The sequence below is a fragment of the Cupressus sempervirens genome, chromosome 5 (assembly GCF_028749045.1).
Source record: "Cupressus sempervirens isolate cs-2001-9-10 chromosome 5, ASM2874904v1, whole genome shotgun sequence".
NCBI classification, from domain to species: Eukaryota; Viridiplantae; Streptophyta; class Pinopsida; order Cupressales; family Cupressaceae; genus Cupressus; species Cupressus sempervirens.
The window spans coordinates 690,426,071-690,450,496 of NC_143122.1; positions in this window are offsets into that span (position 1 = coordinate 690,426,071).

Genomic DNA, 24,426 nt, shown 5'->3' on the forward strand with positions numbered 1-24,426 from the left:
TTACAAACACATACTCCATGTGCTACCAAACTTCTAATGCAAGAAACATGCACTACTAAATGTGAACTCAATTTTTGATGAATTTTGGTCAAAATATTGACCCAGGTTGGTCAAAATTTTGACCAAGTAGTTCATGGCAATTTTTGTTGTCAAAATTTTGACCAAGTTGCAGGTTGGTAAAAATTTTGACCAATACATTTGTCAAAAAGTTTGTGTCTCTGCTAACTCTAATTTCTCATTTTTGGTAGAAATTTTGACCAATTCTTGGTGGAAATCTTTCAAGAATTGGTCGAAAATTCCACCAATGTTTGGTCAAAAACTTTCTAGAATTGGTCAAAATTTTGACCACTTCTTTATAGAAAAATTTCAAGAATTGGTCAAAATTTTCACTAATTCTTTGTTGAAAACTTTCAAGAATTGGTGGAAATTTTGACCAATTCTTGGTAGAAAACTATCAATAATTGGTCAAAATTTCCACCAATTGTTAGTCAAAAAATTTCAAAAATTGGTGGAAATTTTGATAAATTCTTGGTAGAAAACTATCAAGAATTGGTTGAAAATTTCACCAATTCTTGGTCAAAAATTTCCAAGAGATGGTCAAAATTTTGACAAAAATATTTTTTATTTTTTATTTTTAAAATAGAGCAGGTGAATCCCCCAACGAATGCCTAGTAATGGTTGTTTTAATAAATTGGTACATATTTCTTCTAAAGTGATGTCATTGGTATGTATATGACGAGTCACCATATACTATGATAAAATGAATATAGAGTTTGGAAGATGTTGATTTGGGAATACATCTGTAGTGAATGCATCATTAGAAATGGTTTATAGGTTCTGACTTTTCTAATGCTGCATTCTTCAAGGTGCAGTGTGATATGGATTTCTCCATTTTCCAATCGATTATCATAAGAGGTTCCACCCCTAGTTTAGTGAATGAGATGTTTGGAAAATTATGAAGCACTAAAGTTTGTTGAACTAATTTCTACCCTCACAAATGAATTAGTGCAATGCATGTTTAAGAAAAACTCCATAAGCTGTGGAAAATATATTGTTGTTCATCTCCAATTTGAAGAGATGCTTACGCTTAGTTTTACTTCTTTTTTTGGTAATTAAATCAAATTTTATTAATAGTTAACACATTTGTAGTTATGCTAGATTAACCCATATGTGTTGCCTACTTGATTTGTAGGATATGGTAGGATTTTCCTATTGTGTATATGATGGGGGCAAGGAAGAAAAGGAAGAGTTGGATGTTGCTCGAAGAAAAGGCTAGAGGGGCATATTTAAAAGAACATGCCATATAGTTAGAACAAGTCGTATCATTAAACCTGGGCAAATTAGGAGGAATGGAAAATGTCCATTAACTCTAGTGGAGGGTTTTTTTTATGGCTTTGGACTGTCATACAATTTATTCTTTACATATTATCGTGTCTTTTAAAATCCAATCTCACATGACATTTTTTCTATTTGCAACTTACAAAGCTTATTAGTTGTGGACTGTAAACATTTGGCATGTGAACTATTAAATGGGATGATTTTAAACTTGTCCTAATATCAATTTAAAGCTTCTAGTTTGAGCTCAATGACTAGCTAGTATTGTAAGATATAAAGAACAATCGTACTTGTTTGAAGTGTCTTTAGAATCTCAAATCTTTTTTTTAAATAGGTCATTATTTTTAAATTTTCAAACCAAAAGATTGGACTAAAAAAAAAAATCTTAAATGTAAATTATATCTTCAATCCAAAAATCAGACCTGAGTATGACATCTTCTATAAATGCTCTTTTGAAAATACAAACAATAATAAAAATTTTGTCTCCTATTAACTGAAATCAATTACACCACACTCAACTACTTTCTCTGCATGTTTTTTTGCTCTGCACTCAGTTATATTCCTCTGTCCTCTTCCATGTAGTAGGAGAAACATTTGAGCATTATAGATACACATTTTAATGGAGCATTAAGTTAGGAAAATAAGCTCTATCATTAAAAACTAAAGCACAAAGTGAGAAAAAAGGAAGATAGGAAGGATGTTTCTTGAGAAATAAGAACTGCAAGTAAAATTTAGAATCCCTTCAAATATAGGACCTCTACTATTTAGGTGATCTATGTTTGGTAAAGGATAAGAAGTAAAACAAAAACAAATAAATAGAGCTGCTGATTTTTGTACCCTACTGAAGTAGACCATCAACCAAGCAACAAGTTTAGAAAAATAACACAGAAGCAAAACAAATGGATTAAAGGATGCCTTGAGCAAATAGATATATTTAGTATTTTATGCCATACAATAGAGTGGAAATTTTAGCAATCTTATATGTTGGTAGAATTATTTATTATAGGCATGTCCAGTTCCTTAATCATTGAAACTAAAAGCTAAACCATTATTGGGTTTCTATCTGTGTAGTTAACTAAAAATCTATAGGTATGATCCACTAAATAGAATTTAGAAAAATGTAAATGTATGATCCACTAAAAATGTAAATTTATAGGTTCTCTATTGCTCATAGAGGCAATGGAGGAAAGGGAGAAATGAGGCTGATGCGGCGAAAGAGAATCAATGGGATGGACAATTTTTCTCTTTTTAGGCAATGTATATTCATTTCAAATCTCTTTTTATCTCATATTTATTGCAATAGTGAAAGTGCCATGCATAGGTTCTACATATGTTATTTTCTTTAAACTTACCTGTAGGACATTACATTATGTTGAAAAACTTTTGGTCTAAAGAATTGTTGTGGATGCTTTTTTGTTAAGGCTTTATTTTAAAAGATTTTTTTAATTCCTCTCAATTTGGTTGCTCCTCATGCTTTGGATTTGGAGTTTTAGGAATCTATCATTACTCATCTTTGTTAACTTAAAAAAAGTACACAAGAAAAGATTTCAAAAATTGATTGGAACATAATAAAAGACTTCAAAAATTAATTAACCAAAGATTTATTGGAAAACCTCCCCAAAGAGGACAAACTTGTGCTGGATTGTAATGCCTACTACTAATTAGCTTCACAAACCTTAAATGTGTACAGAAAATTGTAGGAATGTTAGTCAGAAAAGCTGACTAATAGACCTCCAAGGAATGATAAGATTTGCTAGCAATGATTTGGCCATCCCACAATAGACTTTGTCACATCCCTGCTCTCTTTTTTGTTAGATGACATGTCTCTAGCCAAAGAGCATGATGCAGACCTTAATGCTGGAATGCCATCATGCCATTGTCTTGAATTAGATTAACATTCACATTGTCTAGATTTTTTACTTTACCATCTCCAATTTGGATCAAACTGAATTCAACCAATTCTCCATAAGCTTGTTAAGATAACAGAAACTATCCACAATTTCTCACAAGACCTAAGGATGATGTATGGATTTTCCACCTTATTTATCTACACAAGTTTGACATAAAAGTGAGCATGGTGATGATTACTCAAGTTCTAATGCATCCTACCCATGTAGTTGTGACAATCTAAATCTACTCTAAGTTAGAGTCAAAACAAAAAAGTAATAGTTGTTAAAAACTATTTTCTATTGCTCTAGTGGTTGAAACCTTTTATAGGTAGGATGTTGCACTAAAGATTTCCACAAATATGGAAATAGTAGCTGAACATGACTCACAATAATAGTCTAAAATTAAAAATCTAGAATATCAATAGAAGTAAATTGGTACAATATTGTAAATTCCTTGCAAAAAATAGCAACATAGAGGCTACATACATCATAACATGACTAGAGACTCTACAGTAACAAGAACATTTTGATGTTCCCTCAATCCTATGAGTGAACAGATCCATATGGCTATAAATGGTGGAGCACAATGCTGGGGAATGATAATTCTATAAATTACAAGCTATCTACTAAATCGACAACAATCTTTATCATCTTCCTTGTGCAACATAATTCAATAAATGTGAGAACTGCTTCTTCTTTTTATACCTTGTTTACATACTGTTGAAAACAAATCAAAATTTGAGTGTCTTTCATCAAACTCATTGACATCAATATTTAGTGCCTTTGTATTATATCAACAACTTTCTCTAGATGAAAGATGTCATAGAAATAGTTTCTCCTTTTCCTTGGGTTGTACCCAAGGCATGCATAAAGCTTGCTTCCTTTCTTGTAGATTTCTACTTTATTAAATATTTCGTTGATGGATATCATGACATTTCCTTTAAATAATTATAGTCACTGATGAATTTGTGTAATGTCCCTAGTTAGGGATTCTAGACAGTCCTTCAATTTCTTATACTTGCACTATCTATCTCAACTTGCAATTAAACTAGTTTAGGGAGATCGCAATATCTTAATGGAGAGACTGGCTTTGTAATGTTAACATTTTTGGTATTATGGACAAGTTGGATTCTCCATCAATACTTGTATACTTACAAAATGATAATGAGTTCCTTTAATCAACCAATGTCAATTATATATTTAAATTATGTAGAATGAACAATGTATGTAACACTCTCTTGAATATTAAATCTTAGGTCTAAAATAAAGATATATTCAAGACCCTCTATAAATCAAGTGTAACTTAATTGTTTGAATTATTGATTTATGACTAGATGAAGCCATGAAACTGTGTATTATACAAGAGCCAAGGAATGGATTATATTGGTATATAAATATATTGATAAAGTCATTGTTTTTTATGGAGCTCAAATGCTTACAAACTCAATTATGTCATTGTTTTCAGACTTGTCTTAAGTCCATATAATCACAATATTATTCTTGATCTATAATGTTTAACTTATAATCAAAAATTTGTGACAACTATTCTTCTTGGGAAAATATTTTATGGAATTGGATAAGACATGTTTGACAAATAAAGGTTCTTAGTGTATCCAATTAGTAAAAGAGGATTTTAGTTCTTGAAAAAACTAACAAATAAGTGCATTGAATATTTGATGAAAGAAAAGCTATGTACAAAATCCAAATAAAAAGAAACTCAAGTATCAATTAGGTCAAATAAATACATTTTATATTTAATAAAAGATAGTCTACAAATAGAGATCAAATCAAAAGTAAGTCAACTATGAAACCCATCAATAGACACAATGTACAAATCTAAAATAGAAAAAATGGCATACTTGTATGAGTATCTTGGAATCCAAGATGCCGAAGAAACAAAATCTTTCTCATGTTTTTCCCACCAAGTTGAATGGTTATTTTGTTTGGATGCTAGAGTTGCGCCATAATCAATTACAGACTCTAAAAGTATTGTACTTGAATCAATTCTATTAACATTGAAGAGACGTGATATAACACTTTTAATATTCTTTCTCAGTTGGTCTTTATAATGATTTCTATGCCATATGATATAGTGGAGGAAACAAGCTACTAGTATCACACCAACAGTCACACCAATGGAAATCCCCATAATCACTTGCTTGGATTGAGTACTTATTTCCCTGATAAGATTTAGGCTACAGTAGACATAGAACTTATGCAAACCTTAAATTTTATTGTTACTTGTAATAAGAACAAAAACTAATAACATGACCATGATAAATATATAGAATTTCACAATATTTGGAATAATTAGGACTCAGTGCATGTACAATTACCTGACAATCAATAATTGCTAACACAGATAGCTAAGAAGATATCATGAAAGTGACTATATCTACTAACACAATTGATGACTATGCATTGCCTCTTCTTAAATAATAAATGTTAAAAGATAAATCAAATGGTTATATTCCCGCAAGGATTTTTCCCTTTACCAAGAAAGATATTTTTGGTATGGAATCAATTTATTGGCAATGAAACAATAATAAATTTGAATCCAAATTGCTGGTTTGGAGGAACCATGAAGCCATATGTAGAGCAACTGGAGGTACAAAAATTAGTGAGATAGGTATGTATGTGCGGAATAGATGGCTAGAATGGAGAAGGCTATTGGGAAATGGGCAATTAAAGCCTACACTAACAGAGCTTGGTTGCGGGTCATGCAAAGAAGGAATGAACTTCACAAATAACTACTATTGTTCTTGGAACAAGTGATTCCATTGGGAAGATACTTTAACATTATATAAAAATTTTGATGCTCTCAAGGAAAGGTTGAGGATATAACATGTTTTTTATTTGCAGAAAGAGAACTAATGCTTCTCAAGGTTTCTTTAAATAACACTGTACATAGAGATATCTTAGACGTTATAGAAATCTTTTGAGAAAGGCCTATTGATATATTAGATCACAATGTTACAACTTTAGAGGAGACTCAAAGAAAATGGTTGCATTGCAGTTATTACTTGAGACCTATGGCATATGTGAAGCACTTAAGACTAGATGGGTTGCATTGGTTCATAAGTTTGGTGTAAATTCCAAGTATCAAATAGATTCGTCACTCCCATTATAATGAAAATTTTGTTATTTTTGTCATCACTAATGTAAATAAATATTCTACCTAGTAATTCAATATTGAGTAACTATTACATGGTCTATTAAGAAATTTCTCAGCACACAATATTTTAATGTAGCAACACAAACTAGTAAATTGCTTCATATTGGAGTTTGATTAGGCTAAAAAATAGAACGTGAACCTTGAAAACTAATTAGTGAGCTTAGATGTATTTGTGTTGTATTTGTAAGCAACATTTACTATTTTTCAATCTAGCTATTAAGTTAACTAGTGATTGGTGCAATTCTAGAAGGCTTGGTGATTTTAAAACTTGCTGATATTAAAATTGTACTAACAATCTAATTTGACCAGTCTAGATTTTGTTTGAGATTCTAGTATGAAGGTTGTGAGATGATTGAATTTCAAATTTCTTTAGGCTTTAACTCCATTATGGGATAAGAAAATGACATATTCATTAGCCCTTGGTGTTGTATTGTGTGTTGGATGGAGAAAATTAGCAAAAATGAATGTGACACACTATAAATTTTCTTGTGTAGTGTTGAATGGTCTTGTTTACACAATTGGGGTCATGAAGGGAATACTGAAAATATTTCAAGTATCTCTAGCAAAAAAGAACTTTTTATAGCTAATCATGTTTTCAAATAATGTTAATTGGTCTCTTGAATTGAGTAGTTCAGAGATTTGAATCTAGATCTTGCTCTCATAAGTGCACCCTAAATTATTTTAGACCACTATTTTCTAGAATACGGTGAAGATTATTTCATTCCAGGTCATTACAATCCTTTTGGACTTTATTCTTGCTTGAGTTCATAGTTTATATTGGTCTCAATGTATTATTCACGCTGAAAATAAATTGCCACTACAAATGATAAAAGTTGAGTTTGAAATTAGAAGATATTGAATGTCAGTGGAAATATCATATTATTAAGAGATAATATCTTAATCATTTTTTGGGTATTCTATATTATGAATCTTTAATAATTTTTTGACTAAATAATAGTGTTAATGACATATTTGGTGACATTGTCATAATATATGGCTTTGCTAATCACCATCAATATTAACTATAAACATGGCAACTACCATTCAAGGCAATGCATGTATATACTCCATCAAACAATAATCTCTTGCAATTGTCAATGGTATTATGAATCAGTGGGAACACCTCCATTGTACTATCATGTCACTTTATAAAACACAATTTCCTTTCATGAGATATCAATGATATTTATTATTTTAATGTTTTTTTTATTGCTAATGACTTCTTTTAATTTAGGACTACTCAATGAGTGCATTAACTCCTATAGCTACATGTTACCGCTATATATAATACCATGTTGCACTAGTGCCATCATCACTAATGGAACAATAACTTCATTGTATTTCATAAGCTTATTGCTATAGTACTTCCTTGACATATTACTCAACCTCATATTTAGATTGATCACTATGATTCAAGTAACATTGATTAAGGTTTCTCACAACATATTTGTACCCATTTGCCTTTGTAAAACAACATGCCTGCATGATTGTCATCACCATTATTTTCAGACATTATCTCTATCATTTTGTTAGTGTTGATGGTTAGATTATTCCTTTCTATAGCATATTACTAGATATATATTTCAATTTGATGTTCAATTCCACTATTTGATTTTGTTGTCACTACATCTTTTGCATAATGTCACTAACAATCATATGTGTAATTGTACTCTCTCTCTATTATGAGTTGTAATCTTGATGTCTTGTTACCATAATGATGAGTTATTCTTCATTATTTTAGAGTTACAAAAGGGATGTCTTTATTGTTTTTAGAGTTTCAAACTCCACTACTTTGATGAGCTATACTTCATGTCCTTTGTGGCCTTGTACTCCTATTATAACAACATACCTTTGTCCAAAAGAGAATCAATTTTCCTATTTTAATTTTATTCATTGTTTCTTTGTAGGTTATTTTTTTCTTTGTGGAGATAGAGTTGGGATATACTAGTGATATCAGAGGCTTAAGGAAAAAAACTCAAGTAATATGGAGAAAATCAAAGGCTTTAATGACATCCAATTGTTGATGGAGAAAATGAAGCACATGTATTTGAATCAAGAGCATTAAACTTGACATGAAAGTGAAGTAAGAAACTCAAGTAAGAAGAACCTTAATAGGAACAATAAATGAATTATGTATGGATGTGTTTGGAGCAAGTAAAGGGAGATAGATGAAAACCTAGCTTCCCTGATATTAGTTTGTATCACTATTCAGAGAGAGCATCAAAGTGTCTTCAAATTTGGAGGAGGATTTGCATTAGATTGGAAAAAATATGACATATTAGTTATTCAATTATTAGGGATTGTATGGAAAATTACATACATTTCTTACTTCATTTCCTTGGCCATACCACCTCTAGGCCAAATCTAGGCATCGACAAGTTTGGTGTTAAGGCTTGAAAAAACATTTCATGAGCACCAAGTATCAAGTTGTAGATCAAAGTTTTGGAGCTATGTATTAGTCATTTTCTAATCAATTTGTGCTAGCCATACAACATCAATAGTGACTACAACTCATTTCTAGTTGGGTGTTGAGCAATATGATCATTGAAACTAGAAGCAACAGAATATTAAAGTTTGGTGGTTTCTATCAGCAGGACAAAAATAACAAAGATTGTAATTAAAAGTTGCAAAATATTCAATCCAAATATTGCAGCTATTCCAACTAGATTATAAATTATCTGTATAAAAATACTTGTTTCAAATTTTTGGTCTCTTTGGTGTGATTTATTTTCATAGTTAGTTTCCTTTTAATATCATTATCAATTAGTTTCCTTTCAATGTGGTTATCAATTTCCAAGCCAAGCATTGAAATTTCTATGATAAAAAAATTACAAAAAAATTGGGAAAAAACAAAAAAAAAATCAAACAAATTTATCATAAAATGTTGGTGAAAGACAATCTTCACCAAAATTGTCCCATTTTTGTCCTGCCACTATCGTTAGTAGAGTTGACCTATTATTTGGTCTAGAAGGATATTAGAATACATAGGGGACCCATTTAAAAGCTTTTGGAGACATATCCGGGCTTTGTGAGCTAGATTGACTAGTTTGGGACTAATTGCTATATTTTAGAAGGAATCTCTATTTTTGAAGGGTGAACTGGGAGTTGCCTAATATGCACCAAGAGACTTTTGGGACCAGCATAGCGACTTTTGACATAGTTCCTTTCTAGGAGAGTTTGTAAAGTTTAGGTAAGGGATTGTTAATTAGCTTGTAGTGATAAGACAAAATTAGTGGACATGTGTCATCCGACAAAACTTAGATCAAGGTCCAGGTGAATGAGCTAAAAATAATTTAATTATTTCCTAAGTTAGTCTTTATAAATTAATAAAAAATGATTAATATAATCTTTTTATGATAGAATAATTTATTAAAATAATTTTCCCAAGTCCTTATATATTAAATACTAACCATTAATTGGAAGGGTTGTGATTTGTTATAGCATTGAAGAGTTGGCACCTTGTCATAGCTCATTAAAGGAAGGACAAACCTTACTCATCAATCATGTAGGACAAGGGAGAATATAGCCTAGAGAGGGAGATAAGTGGAAACATTCATCAGTTAAGTTGTATGCAATACCTGAGTAAGATAATCCATATGGAACATTGAGAAGAACTCTTCCTTAGGCAACTAGAAAATAAGGAACAAGAACTAAGATACCTATATTTAGTGAAAAAAAAAAGAATCAAATAGATAGAAAAAATATAAAAGAAAATGCATGTCTAGAAGAGATCATTCAAGATGAGTGAACCATAAATTTTTACTCTTCTTTTATACGAGTGGATTAGTATGGTTCATAAGATATGGCTGTAAGTCACACTACATGAAAAATGATCAAATCTTGATAAAGATCATAATTCTATTGTTCCCTAGATAATTTGAGAACTTGGCCCATCGTAGTATTCAACTTTAGATAGACCACTTATCTAATATCTGGAATGTGCATCAGAGATCAAATTAATCATTAGACCTCATAGTTCTATCAAGATTTTTCCAATTACTAATGTATGGATATCTACTGGTTGATAGTTCATTATTTAAATAGAAAACCATAAGGGGGCATTAAAATATGCTTTGGAGAGGTTAGATAGACCACACCACTAGTCAAGGACATATTTGCCCAGTAATTAACAAAAGACATGAAGATCTTATACACACCAACACAATCAAGAAAGTAGAAATGATCATATTAATTTACTTATGCAAAGTAAAAATTACTAAATGTAAGAATAAGTAAATATAAAATACTTGGACATTCTTCATAAGGAAAACATAAGAAAGGGGATGAATACCATGTACTTTTGTAGTACTAATATTGGTTATAAGATTGAGATTAGAAATTACACACACACACACACACACACACACACACACACACACACACACACACACACACACACACACACACACACACACACACACACACACACACACACACAATTTGTACTACATAGTTCAATTGACAAGATTAGATAGTGCAAGTGTAAATTAAAGTGAAGGATTTGTCTTGACATATCAAGTATCCTAATAGGGGACATTGTAGAGCCTATTCTCCATTCCCTTCTTGTCTGTTATGTGTTTATTGGTTTTGTTTTGTTTTTCCTTTTTCTCATGTTGAACCAATAAAAACACTTTATTCTCATATTGTACTTTTTGTTCACTATGAGGCACCATATATGATGTACTAGTGGTTCTTCTTACTATTTTTGGAAGCATCACAAACAACTTTTTTCTAAGATTGCTTCATCTTGTTAATTTGTCTACATCTTAATATCCCTCTACACTACTTTATGTTCAAGAAGTTTGGTCAAATACTGACATCAACTGCATTAACTTCAATAAACCCTTCCAAAAAGAGGCCTAAGGCCCAATTGCATTCTTGAGTTGAAAGTTAGGGTAAGATTATGAAGCTCCATTTCTAATTTAAACGGAGTAACTTCCACAAATTAGTAAACCCTCTAAACAGAACCATTTCAACCAATATTTAAAGGGTTGCATGTAAGAGTTTTTTATAAATCTTCCAAAGTTTACTAGATGTGTGTCATGTACTAACACCTACCTATTTCCTTTGGTAAAGATGATTATCTTGTTGAAAAGCCCAAAGTAACTATGACCAAAGGGTTTAATAAAGATGATTTTCTTATTGAATTTGTTTTATGGCCAAGATAAAAGACAACAATAAAAAGAAACACTTCATTAACATGACAAAGAAGACAAGGGGAACCATAGCCTAACCTATTCTTTGCAAAGAAATTCTAGATAAGGCCCATAGGCATAGTCAGAAACAAACACCTTTAGAACACATCTTTTTTGTTGGGGCCACTTGATCTCATAGACCTTTTCTAGTGCACTTTCTCCCAAAACCTTGGGGTCCTCTTTGAAATTTTTGTCTCAATAATTACAAACTACCAAATTCTAGAAGGCTACCTCTTATACGGTCATGATCCATTTAATAATTTGAAGTCTTTCTATTGGTTTAGCTACCTCTCTATCCAATAGAATCGACGAGAAGGGATCCATTGAAAAATGAGCCCCATTTACCTATGATTTCCAGTGAAGCCTATAAACTATGACATTCCTGCATAATAAGACATATGATAAGAGTAATAATGCATGAATATATAAGAGTATAATGAGTTTCCTTTCCTTTGTTATGACCTGTTAAGAGTATAATGACTTTTATTTCCTTTGTCATAACTCGAGTTGGTCAAAATTTTGACCAACTTGGGAAAAATTAGGACATTTTTGACCAATAGTGGGACAAAAACATTTTTAAAAAAAAAATCATAGATTTGGTTGAAATTTTTGGTAGAAAAACAAGTGCAAATCTACTAGTGATCCAAATCATTGGTGATGAATCCAGTGAGAGCATATGGATGGTAGGTGATGAACTAGGACTAAACACTTATTAGAATGGTCCTAAATAAAAAAAATACCCTCTTGGGTAAGGTGGCTTCATGATCTATGTGTGGATTAGGTAAGTATCTCTACTTTCTCAAATTAGTCAATTTACTTGCATTGTCAAAATAATTATCTAATTAGGAATACATTCCTTTGACATTCATATTGTTTGTACAAATGTTATATACTAAAATTCCTAAAATAGGAACCTAATTTGAATGAGGATTTGATAAAAAATCTATTTACTCCTACCTGGTTTATATGCAAATCTCTTCCCCTAAAACGTAGCCATATTCAAATTCTTAAAAAATTTAGTCATGGTTTAGGTAATCTTATAGGCATTGAATCTAACTTTACTATATGAAATGATATAAAATTCCTCCGTAACATTGAAATAGGCAAACAAGAAGTCGTTAACAAAAATATTATTACAAACATATGCACCTATAATCTAAATATGAAGATAAAACCAAAGAAATAAAAAACTTAAATCCAAAAAGAATCTAAAACCACATACATACAACTTAAAATATCAAAGAATTAATAAGGGTAGTACATCCTCTAGAAAAGGACTCTAATCAAAAGAAATCCATTGGAAATTTGGAAGGAGACCAAAAAATTCAAAAAAAGTGATAGAAAGGTGGGGATCAAAGAGGTAACATATGAGGAAGGAGAAATTAGAATTTTGTAAAAAAAATGATATCAAGGGAGAGGAGAGATCTGAGAAGGAGTTCATGGAATGAGTTTTAACAACTTCATCCATCAAAAGCTATATAGATTAAAATAATGCAGTCAATGTCTAAAAGATAATCATTTTTTGAAGTGATCGATACCACTATCCAGAACTTTAATAAGTTACAACATGATTTCATGTTAGTACAAAATTAAATACATGACCAATTAAGTCTGGGGAAGCATGCATAGAAATATTTTAATAGTAATATTATTGTGATATTAATATCAGGATTTAACTGTGTGATTTTGAGTCAAATTCATTGACCCATGTTTCATGAGTAGTGATTCAACATGAATCCATCTCTCATGAGAATAAATGGAACACTTAGCACTCATTGGATCTAGGTGATGCTCACAGGGGTGAAGTAATAATATTATGGATCAAACAACAGAAAAGTGGAAAATGAACAAGAAGATAAAGAAGAAAGACATAGAGTTGAAGCATACATTAAATTAGAATCAATAATAAGTAACCTCATAAGGGGAAACATAGAATTTCATAGGCAAGAAAAAGATACAAAGAAACAATTATTTATATGGAAGAGAAGGGTATGTGTAGGATCATGGTGTGCCAAAACATGGCAATTTGAAAAATCTGTAGTTCTAAAATATCTCAAACCATTTCAAAATCTATTCCAAACTTTTTCCCACCCACCCTAATACTAAATGAAAATAATTAATATCTTTATAATGTCTACTATATCTTTTGATACCAAACCTATATGGTCAACTTTTAAAACATCCTAAAAATGTGCTTTTGGCCTTTTTTTATGTGATTTTTACTTCAAACATGTGGCTGACAACGTTTTTTCACCAAAATTTAATGAAATGAAAAGGGTTTCTTAAGAATGTTCTTATCTTTCCATAAATTTAAGGTTTTTCTAATTATGAGTTTAGTAATTAATTATTACTTATTTTCTAATGGAGTTATATGTAAAGGGCTAACTGACATGTGACTTGAAAAATAACTCTAACTCTCAAATGGTACAACATTTTTAAAATCCAAAAGATGCATCACATTCTATGTTTTTTCTACTATTAGGAAAAAAATGAGAAATTGAATTTTGTAGAGTTTTGAATTAGTTAAGGTGGTCAGACATGAGAGTTTTCTTATTCTGAACTTACTAAAGTCAAAAATTAATTATTAATTATTTATTTATAATAAAAATTCCCAAAAATATGTGTCACATCCAAGTGTGAGTCTACTTCTTATATCTAGAATATTATTAAAAATATATTATCATTTAGTTTTGATTAAGGTGGTTAGCCATACCTCTACTTCTTTTTTTTGTTTTAAATTTTTTATAATGTTGCATTAAAATTCAAAATTTAGACCGATCAATCTTTATTTTTTTGAAATAAGTTCTATTAGTTTAGAAACTAAATTCAATTTTTTAGAGATTCTTTTCTCTCAACTTTTTGATATAAAGTTAATAACAAGTAGAAAATTGCACATCAAGTTGACATAACCCTGAATTTCAGATTTTTTATTATCACTTAAGAGCATAGTTTGGTTGATCATGATCCTGCACATACCCAGAATGCTCTCGAATAGAGATCTCCAACCCTCATCTAGGAAAAAGATTGGAGGGATTATAAGATCAATAAAATATCTCTTATAAATCATAAACCTCATAATCCAGAAGAGGAAAGTGAAACACAAGTAAAACAAAACAATTGAATTTATAAAAGACAAGAACCAAGAAGGTGCATCCATCAGTGAGGAGGGTCAAAATGGGATAGATGGTAGGAGGGAGAAACATCTAGAACAAGGAAAGTGTATAGATGAAAGTGACACATTAAAAAATGGAAAAGTGACATAAGAACAAGTAGAACTTAACCAACAAACTATGACCCAATTACAACAACCCAAAATCTTCATAACATTGGGGAAATGCCACAATAAACAAAAAAAACCAAAAAAGAGATCACTAACATTCTGGCAAACCCCCTAGCTAAGAAAGATCCATTTGAAGAGATGGATAGAAATCAAAAAAATGGCTTAAAGGGAAATTATTTTAGCTAAGTTATATATGGTCTCACATTTTTCCAATCGGAAATGTCTATTAAATGCATGTTGTATACTAGTTAGTATCAAATTACTAAAAAAATTCAATTATTTTAGAAAACTGATATTTCAATAAATCTTACTATTTATTATGATTTTGTGTTAATAACATATAGACACCATTTTATAAAGCTCAAAGTCAAGAATATTCTCATATAGAGTTCATAGTATTTTAATTAGATATAGTATATTATAATTTAAAAATTCTACAAGTACATATTTTAACACTTGAGGAGATGTCAATTTTGTGAAAAAAATTAATAATGATATCAAAAAAAATATTATATGGTGTTCTAGAGGAGAAAGTTCTCTTCTAGAATCTATAGTTTTTCTTTTCGTTGGAATAGGTTTATTTTTAAAAATGTGGTGGGAGATGAAAACTATCAATTTGAATAAGTTGAAATTTGAATCATTATAAAAGAGAAAATATAGGTCTAAAGCTTATTTTTTATAATTAGTCTAGCTATATATATTATTGATAACATAATCTAAGATCAAAGGGAAATAGGTTTATTTCCATATAGTTTATTTATCTTTAAAAACTAGGAAAATATATAATTTCTTATTCCAAATAATTATTAAAATTTATAATCCTAAAATTCACCCATTTCTACACATTTCATTAGTTTAGTTCATTTTAAAATCCTAAACAATAATACCAATTTTATGTCATTACATGTGAACAACTACACTTTTTTTAGTCTTTTTCTTTGTAAAAGGGTGACACAAGTTTGTGCTTTTACCCTAGAACAATTGAAAAATATGATTGTCTACATTACAGAAAGGCTAGATGGGTTCTACTTCAAAGGAGATCTTAGCACTCTAAACATAACATTTCATGTGACAATCATACCAAATGCTAGATCAGATAACTTCCTTGTTAGATTACAATTTGAAAAGGCTTAAAAACTTATAAGAAACCCATTAACATGTGGTTTACATGGATAAAAACTTCATGAATAACATTAAACAATGGTGGAGAGAAGTTTCCTTTGAGAGGTCCAAGATGTGTTTCTTTGTGTCTAAACTAAAATCATTGAAAGAAAAAATACTTAAATGGAACAAATAACATTTTAACAATATCTTCAGAGAAAATTTGGATAATGAAGAAATACTCGATAACTTAAATGAAGAAATAATTAAAAAGGGCATGGATAATAAAAAATACATTAAAGAAAAGGAATTATTAGCTAAACAAGAATATATACTAGTCAAAAGGAAAAAAAATTCAAAACAGAAGTCGAGCAAAAAATTGTGAGTAGAAGGGTATCACAATACAGAATTCTTTCATAACATTACCATAATTAATGTAAATATAAATAAAATAACTAAAATTCAAAATTTGGAAGGAAATATAGAAGAAAATCCTATGGGTATAACCAAAACTTAAGTGGACTACTACTAGAACATTTTGATAACTATGAGAGCTCAAGTTAGATCCCACACAATTAAGTAATAAATAATATCTCCAAGGTAATCATAATCAAGGAAAACAAATTTTTAAATAAACATTTCACTATAGAGGAAATGAAAAATGTGTTATCTAGTCTTAGTGTGGATAAATCTCTAGGTGTGATGGCTTCCAAGAATTATTAGTTCAAAAATGTTGGAATATCCTTGGTTTTGATGTTTGGAAATGTATAGAGGCATCAAGCAATGCAGGATCAATTCTAATAGAAATTAACTATACTTTCTTAAGATTGATCCTTAAAAAAGAAGTTCATGAGTAGCGTAGTGATTTTAAACAAATCATTTTTTGCAACACCATCAATAAAATACTATCCAAAGAACTTGCCAATAGACTTAAGAAGTTTCTCCCAAACCTTGTATCAAAAGAAGAAACAAGATTTGTTCTAGGAAGATCTATCTTAGATGGGATTATTATCATCCAAGAAACTATTCATTCAGCACAAAAGAATAAGGAATCTTGCATGCTAATCAAACTATATATTCAAAAAGCTTATGATAAGTTCGACTGAAGATTCTAATGCAAGACCATAGAAGTATTTGGATTTTCATGACAATGCATTAACCTCATTTTGAATGTATCTATACCACTAAAATATCTATATTAATAAATGACACTCTAGAAGGATATTTTAGCATTTCTAGAAGAATTCATCAAGGAGACCCAATCTCACCATTCCTATTCATCATCATGACTAAAGCATTTGGAATAGAAATTCAAAAAGCACAAGAAGATTGAAAAATTAAAGGGATAACTATAATAAAGAGTTTGCCTAAGGTTACAAATTAGCAATTCATTAATGACACAATCATTCTAGGGGAAAGCTCAATAGAAGTAGCTCAAATCTTTAAACTAATAATTTAAACCTATTTAGAAGAATTAAGGAAAATGATTAATGCTAAAAAAATAGAAATTTCCTTTTTGAACACACCACTAACTATGGAAGACAATATTTGCATTATTATGAGATTCAGGAAAGGAACTTTTCTCTATAAATATTTAGGAATTTGTTTATTAAGAAAATGTGATAGGCACAAAATCTTAGAACACTATCATCAAAATAATCGACAATGAACTCAAAATTTGGAAAGGAAAATGGCTCACCAAGGTAGGTAGAGCTACCAAAATTGAAGCAATACTTTCAACTATATCTAGATATTAGATGTCCTTCCTTCCATTACCAAAAGGTTTAAAAAGAAAATAGATAGAAAGTTCTGAAATTTTTTTTGGAAAGCATTGGAGGATAAGAAGAAACTTTCCTTAATTAAGTGGGAAAATAATTTTAAATCAACAGAACTAGGATGACTAGGAATTAAAAATCTTACTTGGCAAAGTAAACCCTTAGAAGCCAAACTAGTTTGGAGAAAGTACCAAGAAAATGAATGTAAGTGGGTAAAAATCATCCATAATAAATGTATTAATAACACAAACCCATTATCTCTCTTTAAACGTATGAATCTACCCAAATCTTTTAATTCATAGAATTTTATGCTAGAATTTCATGCTACTATCAACAACAATTTAACTTGGGATATAGGGAAAGGTGGGGAGAATATTTTTTGCAAAGATTCATGGTATGGGCTCCTATCACCTGTAGCTATAACCTTCCTAATAACATAAAAAATGCACACATTCATTCATGGGATATTCACATAAATAACTGCAAACAGAAGGGGGCAAAGATAAAAGGATATGGAGATTAGTAGAAGAAAAAAAATTAACTAACCAAGAAAAAGAGGTGTATAATTTTTTTATTAGACTAAGATATATCGACTCTAAAGATAAGAAGGATAAAGTAATATGGGGAGAATCAAAGGAAAGACAATATAGTGGTAAAAATGGCTATAAGTTGATTATCAGTTTGCATAGTTGGGAGAAGATAAATATACCTCTTAAATTATGTTGGGACCCCATGTTGTTGGAAATATTCAAGATAAGATAGGTTAATAAGAGGGGAGGGGTAAATCAGTAACTTTAAAACTTAAAAAAATTTCAGCACTTTAACCATATATACTATTCACCGATCATTCATCTAATCTACTGCATAAATGAGAGATCAAACATTCATAACACATGTACATAGTGATTTGGTGACCCAAAAACCTTCCAAATAGAAAGTAAAACTGGGGTGGGGATGATACCCACAAAACTTTGTTACTGTAGTATGAAGTTGGCCTATTAAGGCTTACATTGACCACTTCTGGTGATCTTCCTTGTTAGGAGCATAAAGGACTGCTAGGTCCACCTTGTTAGAGGATTTAAAAATATATACTAAAGTATGCACTCTGTTAGGAGATTTATACAAAAGACTGTTAAGTCTACCTTGTTAAAGCATTTACAAAACTGATTCACCTATTAGGATGAAATAGTAGATCTACTTAGAAACTTGATTTGTTGATTAGATCCTTGAAGTATAGATCACCTCTTGTGACAGATGAATCTTTACTGCTCCTTGTAGACCTTGCTGAATATTCTACTCTTCTACTGATTCGTATTTACACTTGTCAGAACCTTATATGTCTCTCTTGATACTCACATCCATATCTTATTCATCTTGTAAATGATATAATACATTACATATATACCATTCCAATAATTACAATTGCAAGGTTGGCCAAAACACAAGTGAACAAAACATTATTGAGTTGGCCCAATAGTAAATAACTTGAGTTCATTGAACTAACTCAGTGACCTTCTGATAGTCAATGTCCACTGCATTACTCAACATTGTCATGCACTCGGTAGAAGTGAAGGCTCAGTCCATACTAATCACTCAACGTAGCTCTGAGCTTGGTAACCATTGGAGACTCAATAGATATAGTATCACTCGGTAAAAATTGAATCCTTCATTTACCTTACTTTCACTTGGTAAACACTATACTTTCATTACTCGGTAAACACTGCACTTCCATCACTTGGTGATCACTGCACTTTCATCACTTGGTAAACACTGTGAAGCTCGATTAACATTGTAAAGTCGGTAGACACTATAGGATTGCACATTCACTCGGTAGCTTCATGAATGTTCAGTATGAACTACTAAGCTTGGTTAATACTAGAATGCTCAGTGTGAACTGTGAAGCTCGATGTGAACTACTTAAGTGATGAGTGTACAAGGTAACCACTAAATGCTCGGTATACATTGTAGATTGAGTGATGAGCTCGATAATCATACTAATATAGATAAGTGTTGTCACTAATGAAAAATATAATACAATACCAACAATCTCCCCCTTTGGCATTAGTGACAAAACACTTATAAGTCAAAACATATGTACACAACCTAACTGAATGAATTTTGGTTTTTCAAAATTAATCTTTGTAGAACTGTTGCATATACATTTCTATATATATATATCTACTTGATGATGTATATACAAAGATACTTATGTATACATGCTAACTCTAATGAGTGCTAACTCCCCCTATCACTTATAGTGATATCTCTCCTCATTTATTATGCTAAATCTCTCCCTTTTTTTTACAGTAATGCCAAAGGCTACATATATATACAATTTATATGGCTACACCAAAGTGAGATAGAAATCCTTGATGTACCTTAAGGATGGTTGCAAAAGTACTATCCCAAGTCTGCTACAAAATTTGATAGGTGGAGAGAGCAATTTGAACTTCTACTAATAACTGGATCAAGTGATCAGCCACTGAGAAGTTATGATCTTGGACCAATGTTTTGCAGTGAGTAATATGTTTTTGCATTGTGTCCATGATAGGAAGGATCATGTGTTGGATGTCTATGAGTGTAGACTAGATCCTTACTTCCTCTCTGAATAGTTCTGCCTAAACATCTGCCAAATATCTGATTTTGGTGTGATGGGAGGTTGTGGAGGAGGAGTCCACCTTTAGCTTGGATGCACTAGATTGCATATCAATGTCAATCTTATTTAACTTATCTTTTATTTCTTTGGTAAAACTAGAAACATCACAAAGTTTGGCAAAAAGTGATGTTACATTGTTAAAAGAATTTTCAAAATTTTCCAAAAATATTGATAATTCAGCTTGTTTGATTACTATCTTTTGAGCAATATGCTCTAGCATCTTATTATCAAATTTCTTTTCAGCTTTCTCAATAAGTTTCTCTTGTCTGAAAGAATCTTCATTAAATTTCTATACAACTTCTTCTAATTGAATTAAAATGTGTTGAGTAGGATCTACTTCAACACCTATAGCATCTGTAATAATATTCTTGGCATTCTCGATTATTCTATATTCCTTATCCCTTTCGAACCTTAATTACTTCTGCATAGCTTTCATATCTATGAATTGACTAGCTAACCTCATCTCTTCAGTGGTAGCAGTGTCATAGTCAATCTTAGGTATCACTATCTTGGTGTCTAGGTCAAATTCTTCATCAATTTCTTTTCTAGTGATCAGAAGTTTTAATGGATGCTTTTCTTTGACTTTTGTGATGACTGGTTTAACCTTAGGAATAGACACAATAGTGGAGATGGAAGGGCTAGCAGTAAAAACTGGGATAGGACTTGAGGATTGAATGCCAATAGAAGTGCTAACTGGATTAAAAAAACTTCCCAAAATTGGTGTCATACTCGGTAGAGTACCCATAGTAGTATCTAAACTGATTGGAATCAAAGTGGATACAGATGATGCTAATGGAAACAAAACTATAGAACTTATTGGAATTGATGAAAACAAAATTGTGGAATTTAGTGGTACACTTACTGATGATTATGTAGCTAAGGAGGCTAACTCGGTAGCTAAAAAAGTGACAGATAGCTTGGCAGATGTAGTGCTTGGCACATCAGTTTCAGATACTTGGTGTTGGGAGGTGGCCGGTGAAGATTGAGCAATTGATGTGGCAATTATGCTCACAATCTCACTTGCAGAAGCTATCTCCATAGTGGATGTAACAGTCTTTGGTGGAGAGTGAAGAATGGATGCAATGACTTCTACTGCAATTTTAACTGGATCCTCTTCATCTTTTCCTTCCTCATGTGCTTCTTCCTCCTTTTCTTCTTCCTCTTTATCTTTCATTAGTGCATGTAGCTCTCCTAGAGTAACTATGATGGATGGAGTTCTATCAAAATCATCACTGTCACTACTGTCATCATCCTTGATTTCAACTGGATCTTCACTGGGCTTTTATAGATGATAGATATTCTTCCACATATTTTTTGCATTATTTACAACATGCTCAATGTCTTTAATTAAAATAAAACATGTGTGAAATCTAATCATCATTTTACCTTCATTGTTCTTCATTGCTGCCTTTATTTCTACTCCAGTGAGACTCTGTAGAAGATTCCTCAGAGATTGCTCATATATGTCTTTGACTGTTTGGGTGGCTGACTCCCATCTTGGTTGCAATCTCTCTAATAATTCTTTGGAGATTGGAGAGGCAAGCTGGTCTAGGCAGTATTTCCATTTACCCATCTTATTGAGTACCGGTTCCTCAATTTGCATTTTCTCAGCATCAGTTCTTGTTTCAAATTTTAATGCGTTGAAATTTGTGATGCCAGTTCCCTCTTCCAATTGTTTTAGACTTGCCTCAAATGTGAGTGGAGGCCTGACAAGTATAATTTCCTGCTTGCCTTTTCTAGTTCTTTTAGAAAATACTATAGTAGGCTTCTTTTTAGGTTTTGTGATAGTCACCTTACCTTTCTTCTTTGGTGGATCCTCTTCTTTTTCAAATTCAAGTTCCTCACCTTCTTCTTCTTCTTCTTCTTCTTCATTCTCACCTTTTCCCTCAGTAAGCATAAGAGGACCGGTTGCAGTTTTCAATTTGGATATCTTCCTCTTGCCTTTGCTTATGGCCTGGGGTAGCTTGACTTCAAGCTCAATTCTGGCCTTTGCCTCATCATATGTTCCAAAAATTGGTTGCTTTGGGTCTACTAGCTCATTCACCAGTGCTTCTATAATGTCCCTAGCCTCATCAATATTTACCTCATAAGGAAGAGGTTTCATCCATGCAACTTGGGGCCTAATTGCTTGAATATATACTTTATCACAATCAATCATAAAGCATACATCATCTTTGTAGTCTTCAACTAATTTTGGTGGAATTTAGAACCTATTATTCATTCTTTCCTTGAAATCTTCAAAATAATTATCCATGATGCTATTAAAAATTTCACCAATTTCTGCTACAAACTCATTTATCTGATACAAAATTGGAATGTCTTTTCTCCATATGATAGTTCCATTAGATGGAAAGAATTTTTGAACGTAGATAAATAAACAAGTCAATAGAGAACCAAATTTACAGGGATTGTTCTTTGAAGTTCTTATACTATCCATGTTCTTGTTTAATTGCTTCAATAGTAATTTTGATAGGTCAAATTCAAGGTTCTTCTTTACAATTTTGAAGCCCAAATCCATAGCCTCACAAGGTACACTATTCAATCAACTAGAGCTATGGATTTTGTGGGCAATGACATGAATGCCAAATCTTAGTTCGACATCAGATACATCGCTAACCTTCAAACCTCTACTGTCCCACTTGGCTAGGGTTATCTTCTGCAACTCATCCTACCCTAGGATTTAGGTAACGTTCACCTTGTTGAGCATAGGGAGACCCGTGATTTTGTGAATTATCTTCTTTGTGATTAACATTGGCTGCTCTAGCCATAGTTTCCCATTGTGCACCCGACTCAAAATATACCTAATCCACTTGGTTTGGAAGTTTCTTGGCATATGCGAGATATGAGTCAAGCCTTTGGTTTCAAGATGCTTATGCTTAGGTTTCAAAGAGCCATCAACATTCATTTCTCCTAGGGCATTGGCCATCTCTAGGTTTCCAATCTCTTGAATAGAACATTTAAAATGTGTATGAATATCATTTATAAGGAGTACCTTAGGTAGAATTTGAGATTGAGCACCGTTAGGGTCAAGTGATTTTGCAATGGCCAGAACAATTTTGAAGTTGGACGCTTTCCATTCTGCACCTTTAACTAGCATTTTTGAACCTCGTTTTACGTTAGTGCTACTGCTACTCCTGGATACCATTGCTGCTTGGTAAAAGATAGAAATTTTTGAACAAGTCCTTCACTTGGAAATCACTTGGAAGTGCTTTGGAATTGCTAGAAATTTCTTAGCTCTGTAATCGCGGTGAAGAATGAAATCAAATTATGCCCTTTTGGCAAAATTTTTTCCATAAATGATTGGTACAAAGGTAGATGAGATGATAGAGTGCTTGACAAGCTATCATTCATTCACTTGCTTAGTAGAAACTTACAACTCGATGATTGAACAAAACTTTAGTTGCTTCTGACCTAGCTCGGTTGAGTCTGAGACTGACTTTGCTTGATATGACTCGATTTCTTGAGACCCTTTGTATCTGAAATACTGATTGGATATTTTTCTTTCTTGCATTTGGAACTACTTTGGATATAGCTTAATGATATAGTTCCAGATCTTCCTTTATGGATCTAAATGGAAATGATGGAGTCACCCACTTCTTGAGTGACATTGCCTTCATTTGAATTATCTTGCTCAGTAGATTTTGGAATCCACTGTTGCCTCATCTGCTTCCAAATGTTATCAGCTCTAGTTTTCTTTTCATCTTCAACTCTTCCTATGTTCATGAAATTTTTAGCTATATGACCAAGTTTAGTGCATGTATAACATCTTACTATTGTATCTCTTTTTCTCAAGCGATGCCTTGAGAAGTCTTTACCAATGTGTCCATATTCTCCACAATAATGACATCTACACCAGGTATTGTAATCCCATCCAAAGATTGCCTTAACAAGTTGTTCAGCTGGATTGAATGATTTGGATCTGCATTGGAATGCCTTGTGACCATGCTTCTTGCACTTGTGACAATTGCCTTCAAATTTTGGTTTCTCCTTGCATTCATTAGCTTTATGACCATGCTGACT